This window comes from Cervus canadensis, chromosome Y (assembly GCF_019320065.1).
Source record: "Cervus canadensis isolate Bull #8, Minnesota chromosome Y, ASM1932006v1, whole genome shotgun sequence".
NCBI classification, from domain to species: domain Eukaryota; kingdom Metazoa; phylum Chordata; class Mammalia; order Artiodactyla; family Cervidae; genus Cervus; species Cervus canadensis.
The window spans coordinates 1,455,778-1,481,178 of record NC_057420.1 but is presented as its reverse complement, the minus strand read 5'-3'; the positions used below and the strand labels follow the sequence as shown (position 1 = coordinate 1,481,178).

Sequence of the window (25,401 nt, the reverse complement as noted above, 5' to 3'; positions counted from 1 at the left end):
TCTTTTTCACTTATTTCTGCTCTGACTTTTATGATTTCTTTCATTCTACTAACTTTAGGGTTCTTCTTTCTTCCTTTTGTGTTTGCTTTAGATATAAAGGTAGGTTGTTTCTTTGATGTTCCTCTTCTTCTTTGAGGCAGACTTGTATGCCATTGCAGCCATGAGTAAAAAAGACATTTACTGCTTAGAAGGAAATTTATGATGAAACTAGACAGTGTATTAAAAAGCAGAGACATTACTTTGCCAAGAAATGTCCATCTAGTCAAGGCTGTTGTTTTCCAGTTGTCATGTATGGATGTGAGAGTTGGACTATAGAGAAAGCTGAGTACAGAATAATTGATGCTTTTGATGCTTTTGAACTGTGGTTTTGGAGAAGACTCTTGAGAGTCCCTTGAGCTGCAAAGAAATCTAAGCAGTCCATCCTAAAGGAGATCAGTCCTGGGTGTTCATTGGAAAGACTGATGTTGAAGATGAAACTCCAATACTTTTGCCACCTGATGCGAAGAGCTGACACATTTGAAAAGACCCTGATGCTGGGAAAGATTGAGGGCAGGAGGAGAAGGGGACGACAGAGAATGAGATGGCTGGATGACATCACCAACTCAATGGAGATGGGTTTCTGTGGAAGCTGGGAGTTGGTGATGGACAGGTAGGCCTGGCATGCTGCAGTTCATGGGGTTGCAAAGAGTTGGACACGACTGAGTGACTGAAATGAACTGAACTGAACTGAACTGTATGCTGTACAGGTTTTGGGCTGTAATGTTTTTATTTTCAGTTGTTTGTATGTAAATTGTATATCCATTTTGATTTCTTCTGTGATCTGTTGGTTACTCAGATTTGTGTGGCTTAGCCTCCATATGGTTGTTGTTGTTGTTTTCTTTCTTTCTTTTTTCTGTAGTTGACATCTAATCTTACATCACTGTGATTGGAAAAGGCTTGAAATTCTCTTTCTTTCTTTTCCTTTATTTTTTTAAAATTTACCAAGGCTAGGTTTATGGGCCAGAAAGTGATCTATCCTGGAGGATGTTCCCTGTGCACTTGAGAAAAGGTGATTCCATTCCTAATGAGTATAATATATATCTATATACTCATTATATATATCTTTCAATTAGGTGTAACTGGTCCGTTGTATCATTTAGGAGCACCTCAATATGTAAGGCAAATTCAAGGAAGTAGGAAAGAGAAAATTAACAGTAACACAATTATAATGGGGGGCTTTAATACCCCACTCACACCTATGGATACATCTACTGAAAAAAAATTAGCAAAGAATCATAAGCTGTAAATGTGCTTTTTCATGTTATCTGCCTTTACACTTACTGTAGTGCTCTGGTATAGCAGGAAGTGATGCTAAAAAGTTGGCCATATTTAGTGGCAGCAAGTTTTCTAGCACAATTGGTAGAATTGGAAAATTGATAGAAAAGTCCTAGTACAAAGATGTGATTTAAAAGCTAGTACTATCTTCCTTTTTTATAAGTGGAGAAGTATTCACCAAGAAAGTGAAATCCCAGATATGAAGCTATATAGTCTTTTTTTTTTTTTTTAGCTATATAGTCTTGTAATTGGAATATGCCTAACAGAATAGTCTGCATGCATATAAGTGAGTCCTAGCTCAAGCTCTATTAATTATGCGGTGTTAGAACATGTCTGGTGTAGCACATCTCCTGCAAGTCTCACACACCCTCCCCTAAATTAATATCTCCTGAATTTCTTAGCTATGACACTGTACCTGGCATAGTATTATAGGCTGAGGCTTTAAGCTTGTAAAAGCTCATTGAGGAGAGAGACCACATGAATTTATTTCATTTGGAAATATCTCCCCAAGGCCTGCAGCCAGATCTGGAGCAGCTGCTAGCTCTGAAAGGCCAGATGCTAGCTCTGAAATCTGCCCTTCATTCTTCTCTCCAATTTCCTCCATCCTATCACCAACCTGTAGCTTTTTCTGTCCCTTGCCCTGGAAAGATTCTTTGTTCTTGCAGTCTTCATCCCCTTTCACTGGTGCCTAACCATTGCTTATATTTCAAACTGTGTGCTGATTGAATGAACACAATTTAGGAATTGAAATCAGAGGCTGCAGATAGGTCTGCACAAAGCTTGTGAAGTGACACAGAGTGAATCTTCACTGACTTGTGGCTACATTGACTGTTATTAGTGACTTGAATCCTATCAACTGGGTTATCTGGAAGATGAATATTTTCTCTCTGAAACTGGCACTAAAGGCTTTTTTTTATGACTTCACTTTAGGGGTACATCTTCTCTATAGTGTCCTATACTGGGTACTGTTACCTCTAAATATGCCCAGTTGAACATGCCTTGGGCCTGATGTGCACAGAGTCTGTGTTTTAGGCTTGCAAAGATGGGAGGTTCTGAGGTCTTGGCACAATTTCTCAAGTTTGTAGAGGACTTACAATCTACACTCTTTATTAATAACTGGGGCATGTCCCTTGTAGGGCTGCAGGTGTTAACAATGAACTTGCCTGGAGCTGTGATTTTGCTGCTCTAATGGCCCTTCTTGGGGTTGAGGACCATGCAATTCTCCATAGGTTGGAGCCCTTCAGTTTGGAATTGCTTCTCGTCTTCTTCTCCTTTTCCAGATGTATACTTCGCAAGCTAGAAACGTGATCTTTTGGTGTTCTCACAGATCCAGAGGACTGGCAATAAGAGTGGTAGCCATAGATGAGAAATTTTGTCATGGAAAAGGTTACATCATCACACCTGGCAAACTCTGTGGGAAAGGCCCAGGTGGCTCCAACCATTTGTGGGAGACCTTGTGATCCCCTAAGGTCCCCAGTGGCTACTTCAGGCTAGTGTCTTGGTTAGGGGAGGTTTATGGGGGCATGATTACCATGTTGTGCTTGCTTTGCGTCATCACTAAAGCAACAGGCAGCAATGCCTTGGTCACTGCCCTTTGCAATGACCAATTGATCAGGTCTAATCCTCAGGATTTAGAAGGAAATCAGTAGGACAGATTAAAGGAGAGTCCTGTATGTTTTCGACAAGGTCATGCTGCCTTCCTTATGTGCTTACTTTTTTCTACCACTTTCTATAACATCATTTCCTAGGGAATCTTTACCCATATAATAGGAAGAATGTTCATCCCAGCTGAATCTCCAAGGAAACAGTGAAAACTCTTAGGGAGCATTAGGGATCAGTGAGGATTATCAGTTGATAGATAAGAGAGTTCTTTACCACTTTCCTTTCACTGAGAAACTAGGTAAGTATGGTGAGTTTCCTTCAGTCACTCAGTCTGTCCAGCTCTTTCTGACCCCATGGATTGCAGCATGCCAGGCTTCTCTGTGCATCACCAACTCATGGAGCCAGCTCAGACCTAAGCTTATCGAGTCAGTGATGCCATTGAAACATTTCATCCTCTGTCTTTGCCCTCTCCTCTAGCCTTCACTCTTTCTCAGCATCTTTTCCAATGAGTCTCACGGTCTTTTCCAGTGAGTCAGTTATTCACATCAAATGGCCAAAATATTCAAGTTCCAGTTTCAGCATCAGCCCTTCCAATCAACATTCAGGATTGATTTCCTTTAGAATTGACCCTTTTGATCTCCTTGCAGTCCAAGGAACTCTCAAGTGTTTTCTCTAACATGGCATTTCAATACCATCAATTCTTTGGAGGTTAGCTTTCTTTATAGTCCAACTCTCACCTCTGTACATGGCTTTCTTTATAGTCCAACTCTCACCTCTGTACTTTGACTAGATAGACCTTTGTTGGAAAAATAATGCCTCTGCTTTATAATATGCTGTCTAGCCTGGTCATAACTTTTCGTTCTTCCTTTTTTTTTTTTTTTTAAGTTTTATTGAAGTGTAAAAAGATAAGGAAAGCTTATGACATAGACATCAGAAGGGAGCAGAAAGAACACCCCCATAAGTTTTCTTCTAGGGAGAATGCACATTTTAATTTCATGGCCAGAGTCACCATCTGCAGTGATTTCGGAGCCCCCCAAAATAAAGTTTCTCACTGTTTCCATTGTTTTCCCATCTATTTACCCTGAAAGATTGGGACTGAATGCCATGATCTTCATTTGGAATGTTGAGTTTTAAGTCACCTTTTTCACTCTCCTCTTTCACTTTCATCAAGAGGCTCATTTGTTCTTTTCATGTTCTGCCACTTGGATCGCATCATCTGCATACTTGAGGTTACTGATATTTCTCCCAGCAACCTTAATTCCAGGTCCTGTTTCATCTAGCCTGGCATTTTGTATGCTGAATTCTACATATAAGTTAAATAAACAAGGTGACCATACACAACCGTGACGTACTCCTTTCCCAACTCGGATCCAGTCTGTTGCTCCATGTCCTGTTCTAACTGTTACTTCTTGAATTGCACACAGATTTCTCAGGAGGCATGTAAAATGGTCTGGTAGCCCCATCTCTTGAATAATTTTCCACGTTTTGTTGTGATCCACACAATCATAGTCCTTGGCATGGTCAAATAGGAGTAGATGCTTCTCTGGTGTCCCCTTTCTTTTTTGATGATCCAACGGGTGTTGACAATCTGATCTTGGGTGCCTCTGCCCTTTCTATATTCAGCTTCAACATCTGGAAACTCATGTTTCACATCCTATTGAAACCTGGCTTGGGGAATTTTGAGCTGTACTTTGCTAGCGTGTGAGATGTGTGTCATTAAGTCGTAGTTTGAACATTCTTTGGATTGCCTTTCTTTAGGATTGGAATGAAAACTCAGGTTTCCCAGTCCTCAGGCACAGCTGAGTCTTCCAAATTTGCTGGCATATGGGGGGTAGCACATTCACGGCATCATCTTTTAGAATTTGAAATGGCTCAACTGAATTCCATCACCTTCAAGAGCTTTGTTTCTAGTTATGCTTCCTAAGTCCCACTTGAGTTCATATTCAGGATGTCTGGCTCTGGGTGAGCGATCATACTTAACTGGGTCGTGAAGATCTTTTGTTTACAGTTCATCTGTGTATTCTTTTAATATATTTTAATAACTTTTAATATCTTCTGCTTCTGTTACATCCGTTCCATTTCTGTCCTTTATTGTGCCCTTCCTTGCATGAAATATTCCCTTGGTAGCTCTGATTTTCATGAGGAGATCTCAAGTCTTTCCTATTCTATTTACTTCCTCTATTTCTTGGCATTGATAATTGAGAAAAACTTTATCCCTCCTTGCTATTTTTTTTGACTCTGCATTCAAATGTGTATCGATTTCCTTTTTTTTTTTCTTTTTGTTTAGCTTCTCTCCTTTTCTCAGCTCTTTGTAAGGCCTAGTCAGACAGCCATTTTCCTTTTTGCATTTCTTTTGCATGGGGATGGTCTTGATCACTACCTCCTGTACAAAGTCATGGACCTACAATGATAGGTCTTCAGGCACTCTATCAGATATAATCCCCTGAATCTATTTATCACTTCCACCATATGATCATAAGGGTTTTGATTTTACACGTGTGAAATATATTAATACCCTTTGTCATGTAGGGAAATCTTCACCCAGACTTTCATGAAAAGTACAGAGAACTCTATATGTTATTAGGGAAATACACAAAATATAGCTGATTTGATGTTTGACAGTTTAGCTCAGATCTTCATTTCTGAATCATTGGAAATTCTCATTTTATGTGTGCAAATCTGGAAAAAGTTTTCATATGTGAATAATTGAGATTTCATATTTCATATCAGAACATTTCCTCCCATATTTTCAAATGTGAAATACACAGAATTCCATATCTCATATCAGAAGACCTTCGTTCTAACTTTCTTGATGGAAATATAGAGAATTTCATAGCTCAAGCATGGAAATCTGTGGGCAAATGCTACATTTCTTGTAGGAATATTAATGAAAGTTTTTCAAATGTTAACTAGACAGTATTCAGTATTTCATGAAGGAAAGACAACACAAAGTTTTTCATATGAGAAATATGAAAAAAAATCATATCTCATGTTAGAAAACCTGTGACCATGTTTTGATATATGAAATAGAGTTTTCATATTTTCTGTAAAAGAATCTGCATCCAGATCTCCATAACTCTAATGTGAAAAATTCCATAGTTCATGCATAAAATTATGTGTCCATACTTTCATGTATGATGTACAGAGAATTCCATATTTCAAGTTTGAAAATGTGCCTCAGATTTGTATAGGTAAATAATAGAAAATTTTATATTTTACATCCTGAAATATGCACCTAGATTTTCATATGTGAAACTGAGAATTTCATCTTTTATGTAGGACTATCTCATTTCAGATGTCTATACTTGAAACAGATAATACAACATAGTCATATGGGAAATATATGAGAAGATCTATCATGAGATTTTTATACTTGAAATGTACAATATTCCCTGTTTCAAGTCAAAATAAGTTTTTCAGATTTTGATGTCCAAAATATTGAAATTCTCATAGTTTAGGATGTAAAATATTCAACCAGGCTTCTGTAAATTACATACAGAGAATTCAAGCAGGAACATCTAATTTTCCCATGGAGATGTAGAATCTTCTCTTGTGCACCATAGTATATAGAATGGTCATCTGAAGGGTTAGGATCTTCATGTCTTATTCAGGTTGATGCTTGACAGAAAACAGCAAGATTTTGTAAAGAAAATATCCTTAAATAAAAAGTAATTTTAAAAAAATCACGCATTCCAGTCTGTTTTAGTCCACTCATCCCTAAAATGTAGAAGTTCACTCTTCCCATCTCCTGTTTGACCACTTCAGATTTACCCTGAGTCATAGACCTACCACTTGAGATTGCTATGAAATATTGTCCTTCACAGTATCAGATTTTATTTCCATCACCTGTCACAACCATAGCTGTTCCTTGTTTTCACTTTGACTCCATCTCTTCATTCCTTCTGGAGCTGTTTCTCCACTCTTCTCCAGTAGCATATTGGGCAACTACCAACCTGGAGATTTCATTTTTCATTGCTGTATCTTTTTTTTTTTTTTTTGCCTTTTGCTGCTGTTCATGGGGTTCTCATGACAAGAACACTGAAGTGGTTTGCCGTTTCCTTCTCCAGTGGACCACGTTTTGTCAGAACTATCCACCATCATGGCTGGCCCTACACAGCATGGCTCATAATTTCATTGAATGAGACAAGGCTGTGATCCACTTGATCAATTTGTTCAGTTTACTGTGGTTATGATTTTTATTCTTTCAGCCCTCTGATGGGTAAGGATATGAAGCTTATGGAATCTTCATGATGGGAGAAACTGACTAGGTGGGCAACTGGATCTTGTTCTGGTAAGTGGAGTCATGCTCCTTAAATCTTGAATCAAATTTTCTGTTGATAGGTGGGGCTGTGTTCCTTCCCTGTTGCTTGCCCTGAGGCCACACTATGGTTGGGGTAATGAAGGTAATGGGGCCCTCTTTCAAAATGAATTCTGCATGCATTGTTTTTATTCAGTGCCCCTGTCAATTGCCTACTGTTAATCCACACCTCCACTGCAGACACTGGACACTCATAGGCAAGCCTGGCCCAGTCTTTTCTGGGGACCCTGCTCACCACTTCTTGCTACTGATGTGCAAAAGGTTTTGTCTGTGCCCCCCACCCCGCAACAGTCTGTTTCCCAGTCCTGTGGAAGTTCTGTAATCAAATTCCACTGGACTCCAAAGTCAAATTCCCTGGGGGTTCTCATGTCCTTGGCTCGATCCTCAGGTTGGGAAATCTCTTTTGGTCCTAGAACTTTCTTAACAATACAATAACATAATTGGCATAATTTTTTCCTGCAATTTATGGGCTGTATGCTAGATGGCTCTATGTTGGGGCTTATGGGAACGACCACCACGAGGGCTTTTGCCAGAGGCTGCTTGACCCAGGTATGCTGTGGCCAGTCCACTGTTCCCTGGCAGGCCCTGATGACCCGTGCCTCCACAGGAGATGCTCAATCAATCAAGTGCAGATCTGGCTCAGTCTATTTGGGGGTTTCTAGTTCCTGGTGCACAAAAGATTTTGCTTGAGCCATCTGACCATCTCTCCTGGCTGTTGGGTTTGATTCTAAACGTGATCTTGCCCTTCCTACCATCTTGCTGGAGCTTCTCCTTTGCCTTATACATGAATTATCTTTTTTTTTTTTTTTGGTGGGGTCCAGCGTTCTCCTGTCTCTGGTCTTCCAGTAGCAGTCTGAATTTTTGGAGTTCTTGCAGGAGAAAATGAGTAAATGTCCTTCTGCCTTGCCATCTTCTCTCCCTCACAGGCCCACATTGGTAGAGGGGAACACACATACATACCACACCTGCACTTTCCTCACCTTTCTGCGCTTCCAGGTAGGCTGGAAGTGACTGGGTGAATTTCTTGTTCACACCCTATCTCCTAGGGTGCCTGTGGTTTCACACTGAGCTCCAACCTTAGCATGGCATTTGTCTCACAGGGTGCTAATGTTCGCCACACTAACAGAAGGAGTGTGTTTCCTGATGAGCTAATCCTAGGCAGCACTCACCCAGGATCTTCCCCTCTCTCCTTACACGTGTGGATCATGTCTCCAGTGTCTTTCCATTCCTCCTCCTTCCAATCTTTGCTCTTCTGAAGGACCTTGACCTCTTCACAATCTCAGACCCTGCTTTACACAAGTGCAACAATTCCACAGACCAGCTCACATCCTACAGAATAAGGGGACCACAAGCAGTGACTTAGAAATTCCACCCCACTTGATTGACTTAGGGTGACTCTTCAAATCTCCATCCCTGCTTTCTGGTACAAACACACACAACAACACAGCAGAAATCGTGAGCTTGCTTATGTCTCTTGCTATATTTCCAGATTAGTGGCCCCAGTGTCCTGAGTTGTCATTGGCTGTTATTTCTTCATTCCTGTCCTAGACAGGGGCCTTGCTGAAATAAATGTACTACCAGTCTCCCCCAGCCTATGGGTGTCTCATTCCTCCTCTTTAGGTTGCTCCACGTTTCATGACCTGTCACCTTTATCTCTTTATTTGGTGTGTTCTGGACACACACCCACACACAGAAACACACACAAACACTGGTGACAAAAGCACACATATGCACACACACATTCAAGGCACAGAGACACAAATGCAAACAGAGAACCCAGGTGTTTCAGTAGCTGAAGATCCATATGAAATGTAGAGATATCCATATTTCTTATAGGAACATCTCCAGTCTGTTCAAATGTGAAATGGAGAGAAGTCTAACTTTCATGTAGGAGAATTAACCCCTAGATCTTGCTATAAGAAATACAGAGAATTCCATATTTCAGGGCAGAAATTTGTTGTCTTGAAATGTATAAGAGAAATACAAAGAATTCCATATTTCCTGAAGAAATAGTGGTGCCCAGATTTTTATTTGTGAAATAGAGATAATTCCAATTCCACATTGTTTCTCCATATCTTAAGAAAACCAATGCCAAGATTGTCATATGTGAATTATAAAGGTTACATGTTTAATGTTAGAAAATCACCATCCTGATTTTCATATATGAGACATAGAGAATTCCACATCTCATATCAGTTAATCAGCATCCAGATTTTCATAAGTGAGAAAAAATAATTCAGTGTATCACAGAATAAAATCAGCATCAATATTTTCATATGTAAAATATAAATAGTTCAATATTTAATTGAGTAAAATTGTCATCCTGATTTTCATATGTGAAATTTACAGAATTTCACATTGTAGGTAGTTACATTGGTGCACAGATATTTGTTATCTGAAATACAGAATTCTAGATTTCATGTGAGATGTTGGCATCTAGGTTTTTGTATGTGATATACATGCTTTTCAGTAATATATTTAGGAAAGCTTGAGCAGAGACTGCTATATGTAATATGTAGAGCATTTCATATTTCACACAGAAACTGGGGGGCCAAATTTCAAATGTTATATATAGAGGGTTTCAAATTTCATGTTGGAAAATTGGAACTTCCATTTTCATATGGCAAATATAGAATCCCATATTTTATAGGAATATCTGGGCTGAGTTTTCCATATATGAAAATGAAAAATTTCATTTATCTTGTATGAAAATCTGTTCACAGTTTTCAATATGTGCAAGGTAAGCATTTCACATTTCATGTAGGAAAATCTCACCCTTGTACATATTTTATGTTAGAACATCTTAATTAAAATTTTGGTATCAAGAGAGTAGAGAAATCTATGCTCAAATTATAACTGGTAAAATATACATAATATAGAATTCATTTAGGAAATCTGCAAACATGAAATGTAACAGAATTCCAGATTTTACATTTGGCTATCTAGGCATATTAACGCCATGCTTATATTTAATATGTGAAAGTACAGAGAATTTACAGACAATTCCATATATCGTTTAGGAAAATGGGCACACAAGTAGTCATATATATAATATAAATACTTGAATGTTTCATGCAGGAATTTTTTCCAGATTTTCAGATAGTGAACTCCATATTTCAAGGAGGAAAATCTGTACCTAGATTTTCAAATGTGAAATATAAAAAATTACATATTTAAAGCGGAAATAAAAATATCCCTTTTCTTCTTATAAGAAATTTAAAGTATTTCATATTTAAATCAAGGATATCTGTGACCAAATTTTTATGCAAAATATAAAATATGCCAAATTTCATGTAGGATCAACTGTCCCTCAAGGTTCATTTGTGAAATTTACAGATGTTGTACTTCATTCATATAAATTTGCCCCCAGATTTTCATATTAGAGCAATATATGACTACATACTTCATGTCAGAATTTTTCTTACTAATTATTCATTTTTTAAATTGAAGGATAATGATTTTACAGAATGTTGCTGTTTTCTCTCAAAGAGCAACATGAATAAGACGTAAGCATACATATGTAATGTTCCCTTGAACCTCCTATCTCCTTCCTGATTCCACCCCTCTGCTGCTGCTCAGTCACTTCAGTCGTGTCCGACTCAGTGCGACCGCATAGACGGCATCCCACCAGGCTCCGCCATCCCTGGGATTCTCCAGGCAAGAACACTGGAGTGGGTTGCCATGTCCTTCTCCAATGCATGAAAGTGAAGTTGCTCAGTCGTGTCTGACTCTTCATGACCCCAAGGACTGCAGCCTACCAGGCTCCTCCGTCCATGGGATTTTCCAGGCAAGAGTACTGGAGTGGGATGCCATTGCCTTCTCCTCCCACCCCTCTGGGTTGATACAAAGTACCCGTTTGAGTTCCCTGAGGCATACAGGAGGATCCCATTGACTATCTATTTTACATATGGTCATGAGAGTTTCCATGTCACTCTCTCCGTACATCTCAACCTCTCATCCCCTCTCCCACTTAGATTTTCGAATAGGAAAGGTATAAAATTTCATGGTTGAAATAGGAAAATGTAAGCTCAAATTTTCATATGTGAAAAGTGCATCATGGAGTAGGTGGAGGTGGTGGTGGAGGAGGAGGAGGAGCAGGAGCTGGTATCCTCACAAGAGCAGGAGGAGAACCCAGAGGAGCAAGACCAGGGACACCCAAGGCCCAGAGGTCCGAGCGATTGGCCCCCACTGCCCCCACTTCGGGCGCCGGAGGCATTGGCTGTCCTCCAGGAAGGGCTGAGCTTTGGGAATGAAAAATACTGTGGGACCTACCTTCGGCTTAGGTGGAAGAACGATCAGAGGAAAAGGCTTCACTTGTCTCAGAAAATCACCATCATCCAGAGCATTTCTGGCTTCTGGGGCAAAGTTGTATCCTGACTACCGCTTTTTAGGGTCGATTGTTCAGGAGGAGTGAAGGAGCAGGAGCAGGAGGAGGGCTGTGGGTGAGGTCACAGGCAAGCCGAGGCGGGGTCCAAGGGAAGTGGGGGCTGGGGGGAATGGCGAGCTTCAAAGGCACAGTGCCAGCAGCGCCTGATCATGGCTCCACTTGTGTGTGTCTGAGTCATGACTCTGGGTGATTCCTTTTGGCCTGCATCTGAACAGAAACCGTACCCTGAGGCCGGAACTTTATGTGACCAGAGACAGTATGCTAGAACAGCATTGTCGAAGACTTATTATTGTAGTTGTGGATCATCTGTGAAAGCGGCAGAGACATTGGAAGTCCCATAACCCATCCCGGTCAGTCAGAGCCCCTGTGGTTGTTCCCAGTAGTGCAGTGTAAAAGCAGGATGTTGTCCACTCAGGTAAGCTGGAACTGGAAGGGGCCGCTCCTTTTGTCTCTAGTTAGGGCCAGACCACTCCAGAAGCATCCGTGCACCCTTTGGTGAAGACAGGGAGCAGGTCAGAGTCTCAGGAATGTCTTGCTAAACACATACACACATAGAGACACACACACATACCAACACACAGCACACACTTGCATGCAGACAAGACACACCACAGGGACTGCAGATCCTGACGTTTTAAGCAGAGACATGCCAATACCCCCCACACACAGATGAGGCAGAGATCAGAAACCTTAAGAAACGGACCCTCCCTTGGTGGATGCAGAGAGGTGACCTAAAGGAACACGGGAGAACTTAGAGCCATGAGCATGTTTGAGAATATAGCAGGGTCTAGGGATGTCAGTGGGGTGGGCCAGGAAGCAGGAATGCCCACATCCCTTGAAGATGCCTGTTCCAGTGTACTTGTTCTTGTACTGGTTCCTTGACTTAAAGCAAATTATGAACCTCCCCGAAAGGTGTCTCATGATCAGTGGCCAAGATAAAGCCTTGCTTATGTACATGATTAATTTGGAGGTGAGTGAGGGAGGCTGAGGACAAGCTGATGGGGGAGCTGGGCAGGGAAATTGGGGGGGAGTGGCACATATCATATTATCTGTGCATGTGCAGTGTGAGTGTTTGGAGGAGAGAAGCAGATGGTGTTGATGCCTGCCTGGCATGCAAGCTGATGACCCTAGAAGCTTGCATCTTTTCCCTTCTCCTGGTCCTGGCTGGTGCAAGAACTAGACCATCATCTGTCCACTGCAAGCTACTATTTTCCTTTTGTGACAACCCCTACTTCTGGAATACAGTCATTGTGAAGGAGTACTACCATGACACATCACCAAGTGTGATGTGGCTCCCAGTCAGTGTGGGTGCGTGGGTGGAGGGAGTGGATGCTCCTCCTGTGTGATCCTTCCCTATCCCCCTTGTCTTCCTCCAGGGTATAGGGCACATTGTCCCACTCCAATCCATAGTCCCACTGGTTCTGGGACTATGGATGGGGAGCTCCCAGCCTCAGTCTGGACACCAGCAGCCTTAACTTCTTCAACTGGTTGTCAAACCACAACTTCCCAAGATCGATTAGAACTGCAGAGGTGGTGTCAACTCTGGGTGTACACCAGAACTGGAGATGGACATTAGAGTTCTTGGCTACACATGGGAGGGTTTAGGGCCTTATCAGGCATATTCTGACCATACCCATGTTGCAGTCAGATCATCACCGAAGACCTGTTGGTTGATCCCCTGCAGTACTACCCCTGGGAGGAAGGTCTCGCTATGAGAGTACCTGCAGGAACACAGGTTTTGAAAGGGAAGAGGAGCTGGGCCCTGAAGTCACAGCTGTGTAGAGTCTGGGACACTCTTCTTTCCCACATGGGGAAGCTAGGATCCTGCAGGATGGCTGCAGAACCTGGATTCAGATCATGAAATTAGATAGTGACAGGCTGAGTTGGGGAGCCTGGGGACTTCATGTGTCCAAATCTCAATCAAAGCAGCTATAATTATAGTATGAAAGTCCTAGGTGATTCTGATGCAGGCAGAGTAAATTAAGCACCTTTGTCAGAATCAGGATTCCCCAGGTTCTGCCAACCTATGACCTCTTGCTGCTCATGGTGTTTGAGATTACCTCGGCCTTTCTCTCCCTTCCCTCCTCCCGGGAAAGCCTACCAGTCAGAAGGGTGTGCCATTAACTTTTTTTGTAAATTACTTAATTTATTTTAATTGGAGGCTAATTACTTTACAATATTGTAGTGGTTTTTTCCATGCATTCACATGAATCAGCCATGGGTGTACATGTGTCCCCATCCTGAACTCCCCTCCCTCCTCCCACCCCAACCCATCCTGCAGGGTTGTCCCAAAGCACCAGCCCTGAGTGCCCTGTCTCAGGTTCCTCCTGGACTGGCAATCTGTTTCACATATGGTGATATCCATGTTTCAATGAGCTGCTCTCAAATCATCCCATATTTGCCCTCTCCCAAAGAGTCCAAAGTCTGAATTTTATTTTGGGGGCCTCCAAAATCATTGCAGATGACGATCACAGCCATGAAATTCAAAGACACTTACTCCTTGGGAAAGAGAGTGATGACCAAACTAGACAGCATATTAAAAAGCAGAGACATTACTTTGTCAGCAAATGTCCATCTAGTCAATCTGTGGTTTTTCCACTAGTCATGTATGGATGTGAGAGTTGGACTGTAAAGAAAACTGAGCACCAAAGAATTGATGCTTTTGAACTGCGGTGTTGGAGAAGACTCTTGAGAATCCCTTGCATTGTAAGAGGATCCAGCCAGTCCATGCTAAAGGAGATCAGTCCTGGGTAATCAATGGAAGGACTGATGTTGAAGCTGAAACTCCAATACTTTAGCCACCTGGTGTGAAGAGGTGACTCATTTGAAAAGACCCTGATACTGGGAAAGATTGAGGGTGGGAGGAGAAGGGGACAGCAGAGGATGAGCTGGTTGGATAGCATCACCGCCTCAATGGATATGGGTTTGGGTGAACTCCAGGAGTTGGTGATGGACAGAGAGGCCTGGTGTGCTGTGGTTTATGCAGTCTCAGAGTCGGACATGATTAAGCAACTGATCTGAACTGAACTAACTATTATATTCAGGGAGAACAGCCAGTGTGGAGGTATCTCTATCTATAAAGACTCACTGTTTTTCAGGGTTTCTTAAGTATGATCTTTCACTAACTTGGTAGGCTATTGGCCATGTATTCTCTAGGTTGTCTGGCCAAGTGGATATTGAAGGAATCATACTGGACTGCCATTCCTTGATCAGGTCAGCAAGTGGAAGCAGAGAGTGAATTGATTCTAAAATTATAGCAGACTTGGCAGAAAGGGTCATAGGAGAAAATAGAAAGAACATTGTCTTCGAGTGTAAAAGCTTGAAAACTGCCAAAGAGACCCAACATGGACTTTGGGTAAAGAATAATAATTTCTATGTGAGGATGAAGACTCAGTGTGTGAGAGTTCAGCCAAGTGAGGGCCTGGAGCTAGTTTCCCATACATTCTGAGGACTCCAGGCATTTAAACACTTTAAGGAGTGTCTCTTTAAGAACATCGTTATGACCTTCAATAAGCAAGGTGCTTTTTCTTGAAAGAAACAAGGTATATTTTGTTGAAGTGAGCCTGCTCAGTTTTCATAGAGTTAAAAGTGGCTAAAAGTTCACTGACCAGAGTCAATAGTCACTGCACCCAAGAAAGCAAGACAAAATTAAGGAAAAAGATTCCATGTCTTGAAGTGGAACTTAGTGTAAATGTCAGTGATTATGACAGGGGAGCTGGAAGGCCTAGCAGAAGAGTGGAGTGGGCAGGTGAAATCATTCTACAAAGCGGGTCATAAACTGCAGCCTAGGAATCTATCAATGCACAGATAATTGGAATACCCATTTCTGTGCTCTCCTTAAGGACTAGGTGAACAGCTAAAAGTTTAGCCAGCTGGGTTGAGCCTGGAGTATGGTCCTTAAACAGGTGATGCCTGAGGCCAGGCATAAAGCTGCAAACCTCAAGTAAGTTTGCATTGTTTATAATGATGGTGCTGCTACTCATAATTGACTCTGGTACTTGTCATTCTGAATATATTGGCCCCAAATGACTACACAAATTGAAAGAAGAGGGGAAAATAGATGTACTGGCATCAATACCTGTAGGTTCTACTACAAGGGTCTGAGCAAGGGGGGAACACATCCTGCTGAAATTGGGAAAGTCTTAAACAATGAGGTGTTTGCTGTGGTCCAGCTGCCAAATCATGTCCTTGTCATGACTTTTTGCAAGCCCATTGACTGCAGAATGCTACACTTCCCTGTCCTTCAGTATCTCCTGGTGTTTGCCCAAAATATCAGATTAGGCCTCTCCTAAAGCTACTGTGACATGAAATGAGGATTCGATAGTTGAATGGCATTACCAACGAGATGGACATGAGTTTGAGTAGCCTCTGGGAGTAGGTGATGGACAGGGAAGCCTGGCATGCTGCAGTCCATGGGGTCTCAAAACTTGGGCATGACTGGACGACTGAACAGAAAGCTACCATTTCCATTTTATAAAGAAGGCATTCTTGAACTGAACTTTTTCTGGCACTCATCTCTAACACTAGACATCGTGGGAACTGTGCAAGGAGACCAGTACGCAGTGTGGGCAGGTTAGAGACTTAATGTCTGAATGAAAAAGGGAATCAAACAGAATAGTCTTTGCACTATACATTGACTTTGTGGTTACCAGTAGAGGTCTCTGCTTTCCTTACCATTAGAATATAGTTTCCTTATATGTTTTGCCTATAGCCTCTCCTTAGGCAGTGATGATTGCTTAAAAACTTGACCCACCCTCCATAAATCTCTTTGACCTTGAAGTGTGGCGGGACATCACACACTCATACTTATAGTCGATTCAGGCCTTTTTAATTAGATGCTCATTCATGTCATTAGACTATAGGGCTTTGATCCTGCTACTCTTGGGGAAAAAAAAAAGAAAGAAAGAAAGAAAGAAAAATAATAGTTATTACTCTAATGCCACCCATAGCAGTGGCACCAGACCTGTATCAGCCATTCTTGCTTCCTATACATTGTTATCCACCTGGGCCACCTAACTACTAAACCAATTGCACTTAAATCATATCCCCTTGAGTTAATTGCAAGGGCAACCATGCAGTCTTCCTGACTGTCAATTGTTTTAGATGACTCTTAGCCCTTCCAAAGCAGTACCATTGGCTCAAATTCGGAGGCATTTACCTGGACCTGTACTCCTTGTCCTAAGTTCCCCCAGGCATTTTCCCACCAATGATGGTGGGCTAGCCTTCATAATCCTTGTTATGAACTCAGGATATAATTTGCTAACAAATAACCTAGAACTCTGGAAAATTATGCTTTCTTACACTCAGGTCCTGGAGAGGACCAAGCACATCTAGGACCACAAGCAAGGGTGATGGAAAAGAAAGAAAATGGACCTGGAATTCTGCCTTGACTATATCCTGAGGTGGGGTACCTCATGTTATGATGGATCCCATTCTGTTACTGAATTAAAAATAAAGATGAAAGCAGGAATTAGAAGTGAGGGGAAATAAGAGCAGAATCATTCAAAATGTTCCTTATCTAGGTCAGCCAGGAGTTTCTAAAACAGGTACTTTAAGGGTGGGATGAAATGGCTTATTTACCAAATTGTATAGTTGATATGAGCAGGATATGTTTGAAATGTATGCCTGAATAAAAATCAGCATTTCAAATACCTACATCCATCATGGGAGTATAATTCACATATAGATTAAACTGGTTAAAGATTTTGGAAAGCTAAATTATTGTGAATGAATAGTTAATATTTTGAAAATAAGTAAAGGAGGTTTAAAAGAGCACATAGATTAGCATTCATCAATAACATGTGAATAAAATATGTTGTTGACAAATAAAATAGACATATTAAAGAAGCTATTGAATATAATCAAATGTATAAAAATATAAAACACTAGAATATATACAATACATAGTAGACACATAACATGTGTCCAATATATATATATAAAGAATCCCATATTTCATGAAGAGAATGTGGTGCCCAGATTTTCATTTCTGAAATAGAGATAATTCTCATTCCATATTGGCTCTCTGTGTCTCTTTTTCAATTAATTAATCTATTTTATTTTTAATTGAAGGATAATTGCTTTACAGAATTTTGCTGTTTTCTGTCAAACCTCAACAAGAATTGGCCATAGGTGCACAGTATATCCCCTCCATTTTGAACCTCCCAGCCTTTACCCAACCCTTCCCACACCTCTAGGTTGATGCAGAGACCATGTTTGAGTTTCCTGATCCATTGAGTAAATCCTCATTGGCTATCTATCTTACATATGATAAGGGAGGCTTCCATGTTACTCTATTCATACATCTCTCCCTCTCCTCCCCTCCCCCCATGCCCTTAAGTCTATGGTCTATGTCTGTTTTTCCATTGTTGACCTGTAAATAAGTGTTCCAGTGCCATTTCTCAAGATAACATATATATGTGTTAGAATACAGTATTTAACTTTCACTTTCTGACTCACTTCAGTCTGTATAATAGGTTCATAGTTCATGCACATCATTACAACTAACTAAAATGTGCTCCTTTTTAGGGCTGAGGAATATTCCTTCTTGTGTATATACAACACAATTTCTTTATTCATTCATCTGTCAATGGACATCCAGGTTGTGTACATGTTCTAGCTATTGTAAATAGTACTGCAGAGAACAATGGGATACATGTGTCTGCTTTAGATTGGGTTTCTTCAGGGTAGATGTCTAGGAGTGGGATTGCTGTGTCATGTGGTGTCTTTATTCCTAGTTTTTTAAGGAATCAACATACTGTCTTCCATAGTGGCTGTATCAATTTACACTCCCACCAATAGTGCAAGAGCATTCCCTTTTCTCCACACCCTCTCCAGCTTTTGTGTTTATAGACATTTTGATAATGGCCATTCTGACCAGTGTGAGGCGATATCTCATTGTAGTTTTCATTTGCATTTCTCAATAAAAATGAGCAATGTTGAACATCTTTTCCTGTGTTTGTTAGCCATCTGTATGTTTTCTTTGGTGAAGTGGCTGTTTTGGTCTTTTTCACACTTTTTGATGGGGTTGTTTATTTCTTTCTGGTACTGGATTGTACGAGTTGCTTGTATATTTTGGAAGTTAATCTTTTGTCAGTGGTTTAATTTGCTATTATTGTCTCCCATTCTGAGGTTTCTATTTCCACCTTGCTTATAGTTTCCTTTACCATGCAATAGCTTTTAGGTTTAATCAGGTTACACTTGTTTACTTTAGCTTCCATTTCCATTACTCTAGGAAGAGGGTCATAGAGGATCTTGCTCAAATATATGTCATTGAGTGTTTGGCCTGTTTTCCTCTAAGAGCTTTACATCTTCTGGTCTTACATTTAGGTCTTCAATTCATTTGGAGCTTATCTTGGAGTATGGTGTTAGGAGGTGTTCTGATTTCATTCTTTTACATGTAGCTGCCAGGTTTTCTCTGCACCATTTATTGGAGAGTCTCTCTTCACCCCATTGCATATTCTTGCCTCCTGTGTCAAAATTAAGGTACCATAGATGCATGGTCTTACTTCTGGGCTTTATATCTTGCTCCATTGGGCTATATTTCTGTTGTCATGCCATTAGCATATTGTCTTTAACTGAAGCTTTGTACTATAATCTGAAGTCAGGAAGGTTGATTCCTCAAGCTGTATTCTTTCTCAAGACTGCTTTGGCTATTTGGGATCCTTTGTGTTTCCATATGAACTGTGAAATGCTTTTGCTCTAATTATGTGAAAAATGTCATTGTTAATTTTAAAGGGAGCATATTGAATATGTAAACCACATTTCATAATATAGTCATTTTCACAATATTGATTTGTCCTACACAGGAGATGAAATATCTCCCTATCTGTTCATGTGTCCTTTGATTTCTTTTATTAAAGCCACTAGTCATGTCTGATTCTTTGTGACCCCATGGATTGTAGCCCACCAGGCTCTTCAATCCAGGTATTCTCCAGGCAAGAATACTGGAGTGGGTTGCCATTCCCTTCTCCAGGGGATCTTCCCAATCTAGGAATCCAACACAGATCTCCCGCCTTGCAGGCAGACTCTTTACCAACTGAGCCACCAGGGAAGCCATTTCTTTCATGCATGTCATATGGTTTCCTGTGTAGCATTCTTTTGTCTCCTTGGGTGAGTTTATTCCTATATATTTAATTCTTTTTACTGCAATGATAATGGGATTGATGCCTTAATTTCTCTTTCTGAATTGACATTGCTAGTATATATAAATGCAAGGGATTTTGCTGTACTGATTTTGTATCCTGCAACTTTTTCAAATTGACTGACTAGCTCTAGGAATTTCCTGATACTGTCTTTAGGGTTTTCTATGTATCGTATCCTAGAAACAGTGAGAGGAAACAGTGAGAGATTTATTTCTCCTTTAACCATCTGGATTTTGTTCATTTCTTTTCTATCTCAGATTGCTGTAGCTAGGACTTCCAGAACTACACTGAATAATATTGGTAAAAGTGGACACCCTTGCCTTCTTCCTGATCTTAGGGGAAAAGCTTTCAATTTTTCACCACTGAAAATAACACTTGTGGTAGGCTTATCATATTTGTACTTTACCAAGTTGAGGTAGGTTCATTCTATACCCATTTTTGGAAGAGTTTAAATCATAAATAGGTGCTGAATTTTGTCAAAGGCTTTTTCTGAATCTATTGAGGTGATTGTGTGGCTTTCAGCTTCTTAATGAAGGGTATCACATTGATTGATTTTCTTGTAGTGAAGAATCCTTGCATTTCTTGTATAAATCCAACTTGGTCATGGTGTATGTGCTTTTTGATGTGTTGTTGATTTCTGTTTGCCAAAATTTTGTTGAGGATTGTTGCAGCTATGTTTATCAGTGGTTTGGCCTGTAGTTTACTTCTTTTGTGTTGTCCTTCTCTGGTTGGTATCAGGGTGATGTTGGCCTTGTAGAATGAGTTTGGAAGTGGTCCTTCCCCTGCAATATTTTGAAATAGTTTTACAAGGATAGGCATTAACTCATCTCTAAATGTTTGATAGAATTCTCATGAAGCCATCTGGTCCTGGAATTTTTTTGGGGGGGGGGTGGGGGGGAGATTCTTGATCACACCTTCAACTTGAGTGCTTTAAATTGGTTTCATCACAATTTCTATTTCTTCCTGGTTCAGCCTTGGATGTTTGAACTTCTTTAAGAATATATTCATTTCTTCCAGGTTATCCAATTTACAGCCATAGAGATATTTATAATAGTCTCTTATAATCCTTTGTATTTCTGCATTCTCTGTTGTAATCTCCCCTTTTTCATTTCTAGTTTTGTTTATTTGATTTTTCTTTCTTTCTTTTTTTGATGAGTCCACTGAAGTCTTGTTAACAATTTTTATCTTCACAAAGAACCAACTTTCAGTTTTATTAATCTTTACTGTTGTTTCTTTCATTTATTTTTTTCATTTATTTGTTAAGATCTTAATAATATCTTTCTTTCTATTATTTTTTTCCATTCCCCCCCACCCCCATTGGTTGTAGGTGTAGTTAGATTGTCTAATCAATGTTTTTTCTTGTTAATGGAAGTAGGATTATTTTGGTACAAACTACAATCTTAGAACTGCTTTTCTGAATCCCATAGGTTTTGACTTGTGTTTTCATTGTCGGTTGTTTCTATAATTTTTTTTTAATTTCCCTTTAGATTTTTTCAGTAACCTGTTGATTATTTGGAAACATTTTGTTTGTTTGGTCTCCATGGGTTGGTGCTTCTTTCTTCTTTTGTTTTTTCTTGTAATTCTTATCTAGTCTCATAGCATAGTGTTAGGAGAAGATGCTTCATATGATTTAAATTTTTTAAACTTACTGTCGTTTGATTTGTGACCCAAGATATGACCTACCCTTGAGGATATTCCTTGTAAAGAAGGTATAATTTTCTTTATTTGGATGCAATGTCCTGAAGATAGCAAAAAGATCTATGCCATCTTCTTTATCTTTTAATACTTGTGTTTATGAATCAATTTCCTTTCTTCCTTTCTTTCTTTCTTGATAATCTGTTCATTGCTGTGAGTGGGGTATTAAAGTCTCCTAGTATTATTGTGTTACTGTCAATTTCTCCTTTTTCATCTGTTGTGGTTTGTCTTATGCATTGAGGTGCTCCTATGTGGGGTGCATACATTTTTATATTTCTTGTGTCTTCCTCCTAGGTAGATGCCTTGACCATCATGCCATGTCCTTCCTTCTCTCCTGTAATCTCCTTTATTTTAAGTTCTACTGTGTCTAATATGAGGATTGCTATTCCAGTGTTCTTTGGCTACCCATTTATAAGGAATACATTTTTACATCCTCTCACTTTCAGTCCATTTGTGTCTTTAGGTCAGAAGTGGGTTTCTTGCAGAGAGCATATTTATGGGTCTAGTTTTTGTGTCCATTCAGCCAGTCTGGGTCTTTTGGTTGGAGTATCTAATCTATTTACATTTAAAACAATTATTGATATATATGTTGTTATTGATATTGTCTTAATTGTTTGGGGCTGATTTTGTAGATCTTTTCCCCTTCTCTTGTATTTCTTGACTATATAAGTCCCTTTAACGTTTTTGTAAAGCTGCTTTAGTGGTACTGAATTATCTTAAATTTTGCTTGTCTGAAAAGCTTTTATTTCTCCATAAGATTTGAATGAGACCCTTGTGGTGTACAATATCTTGGTTGTGGATTCAATACTTTAAATATGTCCTGCCATTCCCTTCTGTCCTGAAGAGTTTCTGCTTAAAGTGCATCTGTTAATTGTATGGGGTTTGCTGGTATGTAACTCGTTGCTTCTCCTTCGCTGCTTTTAATTTGCTTTCTATATGTTTAGTTTTGGTAATTTGATTAGTATCTGTCTTGCCATGTTTCTCCTTGGGTCTACCCTGTGTGGGGCTCTTTGTGCTTCTTGGTTGGAATTGGCTATTTCCTTTTCTGCGTTGGGGAAATTTCCAACTATACTCTGTTCAAAAATATCCTCATACACTTTCTTTCCCTTTTGTTCTTCTGGGAACTGTATAAGTCCAATGTTGGCAGATTTGTTATTGTCATAGAAGCCATTGAGATTAACCTTACTTGTTTTTATTTTTTTTCCTTTATTCTGCTCATCAGAGGATAATTCCACTATTTTACATTCCAGTGCACTGATTACTTCTTTTCCTTCAGATACTCTGCTGTTGGTTCCTTCTAGAGTATTATTAATTTCAGTAATTGTGCTTTTATTTCTGTATGTTTATTCTCTGATTCTTTTTTGTTTTTGTTAATTGATCCTTGCATGTTCTCCATTTTGTTTTCAAGGTTTTTGATTATTTTTACTCTCATTTTTCTTAATTTTTTTCTGGATAGTTTGACTATTTTCTCATCATTTATGTGAACTCCTGTGCTTCTAGTTATTTTTTTCCCCTTCATTTGTGTACTATTTATCTGTCTTTCCATTATTTCTCTTATTAATTTTGAGCTCTCCTTTTCCCAAACTTTAAGTCTTAATTCTTTCTTCCATTTGGTTTCCACCCTCCTAAGGTTGATTTAGTGCATTCTGTGAGCTTCACATAGGGTGAAGATTGGGCTGAGTTTTTGTTTGTCTGTTTATTTTTCCTCTTAAGGGCTAGGCTGAGTGAGTTAGTAATCCTGTCTGCTGATGATTGGCTTTCTATTTTTGTTTCGATTGATGTTTACATTAGGCATACTACACAGGGTGCTCCTGGGTAATGCTGGGTTTTGTATTCAAATGGTTTAGTTTGTGAGAGTTCTCTCTATTTGAGACTCCCTAAGGTTAATTATCTGGCAGTCTAAGATCTTGGAATTAGTGCTCCCATTACAGTGGCTCAGGTCTTGATCTCTGGTAAGAAATAAAGATTCCACAATTGGTTTGTTATGCCATTAAGTGAGATAAAAAATGTGTCCAAAAATGACAAACCAAAGATGAATCCCAGACAAATGTCAGTTACAAGATCAGACATACAAATTAAAATTATGGGATATACACATTTACTTATATACCTATAAGGAAAATCAAAGCAGTTCAACAAAAATAAAATGGAGTAGATTGACCTGGCAAACAGAGTGAATTGCAAATTATATTAAACAGTTAAAAAGAAAACTAATCAAAGCACAAGCTGGGCAACAAAAATAAAGCAAGATGCTAAGTGTGGAAAAGAATAATGAAATAAAGTATCCGACAAGTTAAGAGGAAAGAAAAGGAAGCAAAGAAATTACACACATATATATATAATTTCTTTGCTTCCTTTTCTATATCTATCTATATCTATATCTATCTATCTATCTATCTGTCTATCTATATATCTATATATCTATATATATATACATATATATATGGAAAAACTAAATAGAGTTAGGCAAAGAAATTTTGTATACATTAAAGATTAATTGGAAGTGGAAAGGTGGTAGGAGAGCCCAAGGAATGAATATATGTAAAGCATATAACAGGTTTTAAAAATTACAAGAGAAAAAAGAAATAAAACAATAAGAGAAGGATGAGAGAAAAGAGGAAAACACCACAGAACTGCAAAGAGGAAGAGGTTTATAGTAACCATAAAAGTTGTGACTGAATATACACATATACATATACACCCTTAAGCAAAATCAAAACTGTCCAACCAATAATAAAGTACAATAGATTGACCCAGGTAACCAAAGAAATAAAAAAAATATAGGTACAGGAACAAAAACAGAAAAAAACAGCACAGACTGGAAACAAATCTAAAGCGTGGAGCCAGTTCAGGAATAAAGCAATGAAAGTGAAACTAACAAATATGTTGAGAAGAAAGGAAGGAAAGAAAGAATAGTTTTGTAAAGTTAAATAGAGGCAGATAAGGAAGATTTATACATTTGAAGGGCTAACTGCAAGGGGAAAAGAACAGTAGGAAAAAGAAGCAAAAGAATAAATGCAGAAAAAATAATAGGCTAAAAAATTAAAAACAGAGAGAGACAGGCAAAAAGCAAACTCCACAGTACTGCAAAAGCTCAACATTGAGGAAGAAATATATAACAACAACAAAGACAACAAAAGAAAACTCAAAACTTAATTAGATTTCATATTGACAAAGAAAACAGCAACTAAAACAGAGGTAAAGAAGAAAGAAAGGGAAAAAAATCCAAAAGAATGTATAGAACAAGTCATAATATGAGAAAGATATATATTTATCTTGAGTGAATGCTGTCAAGAGTCCTTTCCCTCACTGGGAATCGCAGTCCACCTACCCTCCCTAGGATGTTCTCCAATACACTGCTGATCACTGCACCTGCTATGGAGATAGCTCAGATTCTAATCTGGACCTACTCCTATGTGTTCTTGACTTAATTGTCCACAGCTATCAGAACCAGTATATTTTCCTTTGTGGGAGGTATCAATTACTTTTTATATATTCCATAGACACGGTCTGACTAGTTGATCACGTGGATTTAAACTGCAGCTTGTACAGATTGTGGGAAGTTTGTATTTGCTTCCCCTTAGCTGCTTCCCCTGGCTTTCAAGTGTGGTTTTATTTCTACCTTTCCATGTAGGTTGGCCACTAGGGTTTGCCTCTGAGACTGAACTTGAGGACTTGCGTCTGCCCAAATTAGGTTCAGCTGTGGAGGGTGAGTAGCTGAATGTTGTGCACTTTGTGTTCTATATTCGACTATCACCTTGGGCAGGTTCACAGTATTAATCATTTTGGCATAACTCCATTCCCTGGGTTTTCCTTCCAAGAGGTGCACACACATGTCAAGGGGTTTTGGGCTCAGCTGACTTGGAGCATCTCCTTCTCTGCCCGCACCTCTTATGATCCTTCTATATCAATCTCCTTCCCTCATCACAGGTCCAGCACTG

General features: G+C 39.4%; 1 pseudogene; it reads right to left on the bottom strand.

Annotated features, from left to right (window-relative positions):
• Positions 1-12,311: 12,311 nt before the first annotated feature.
• Positions 12,312-25,401, bottom strand: part of LOC122436379 — a 31,480-nt pseudogene continuing 18,390 nt past the window's right edge.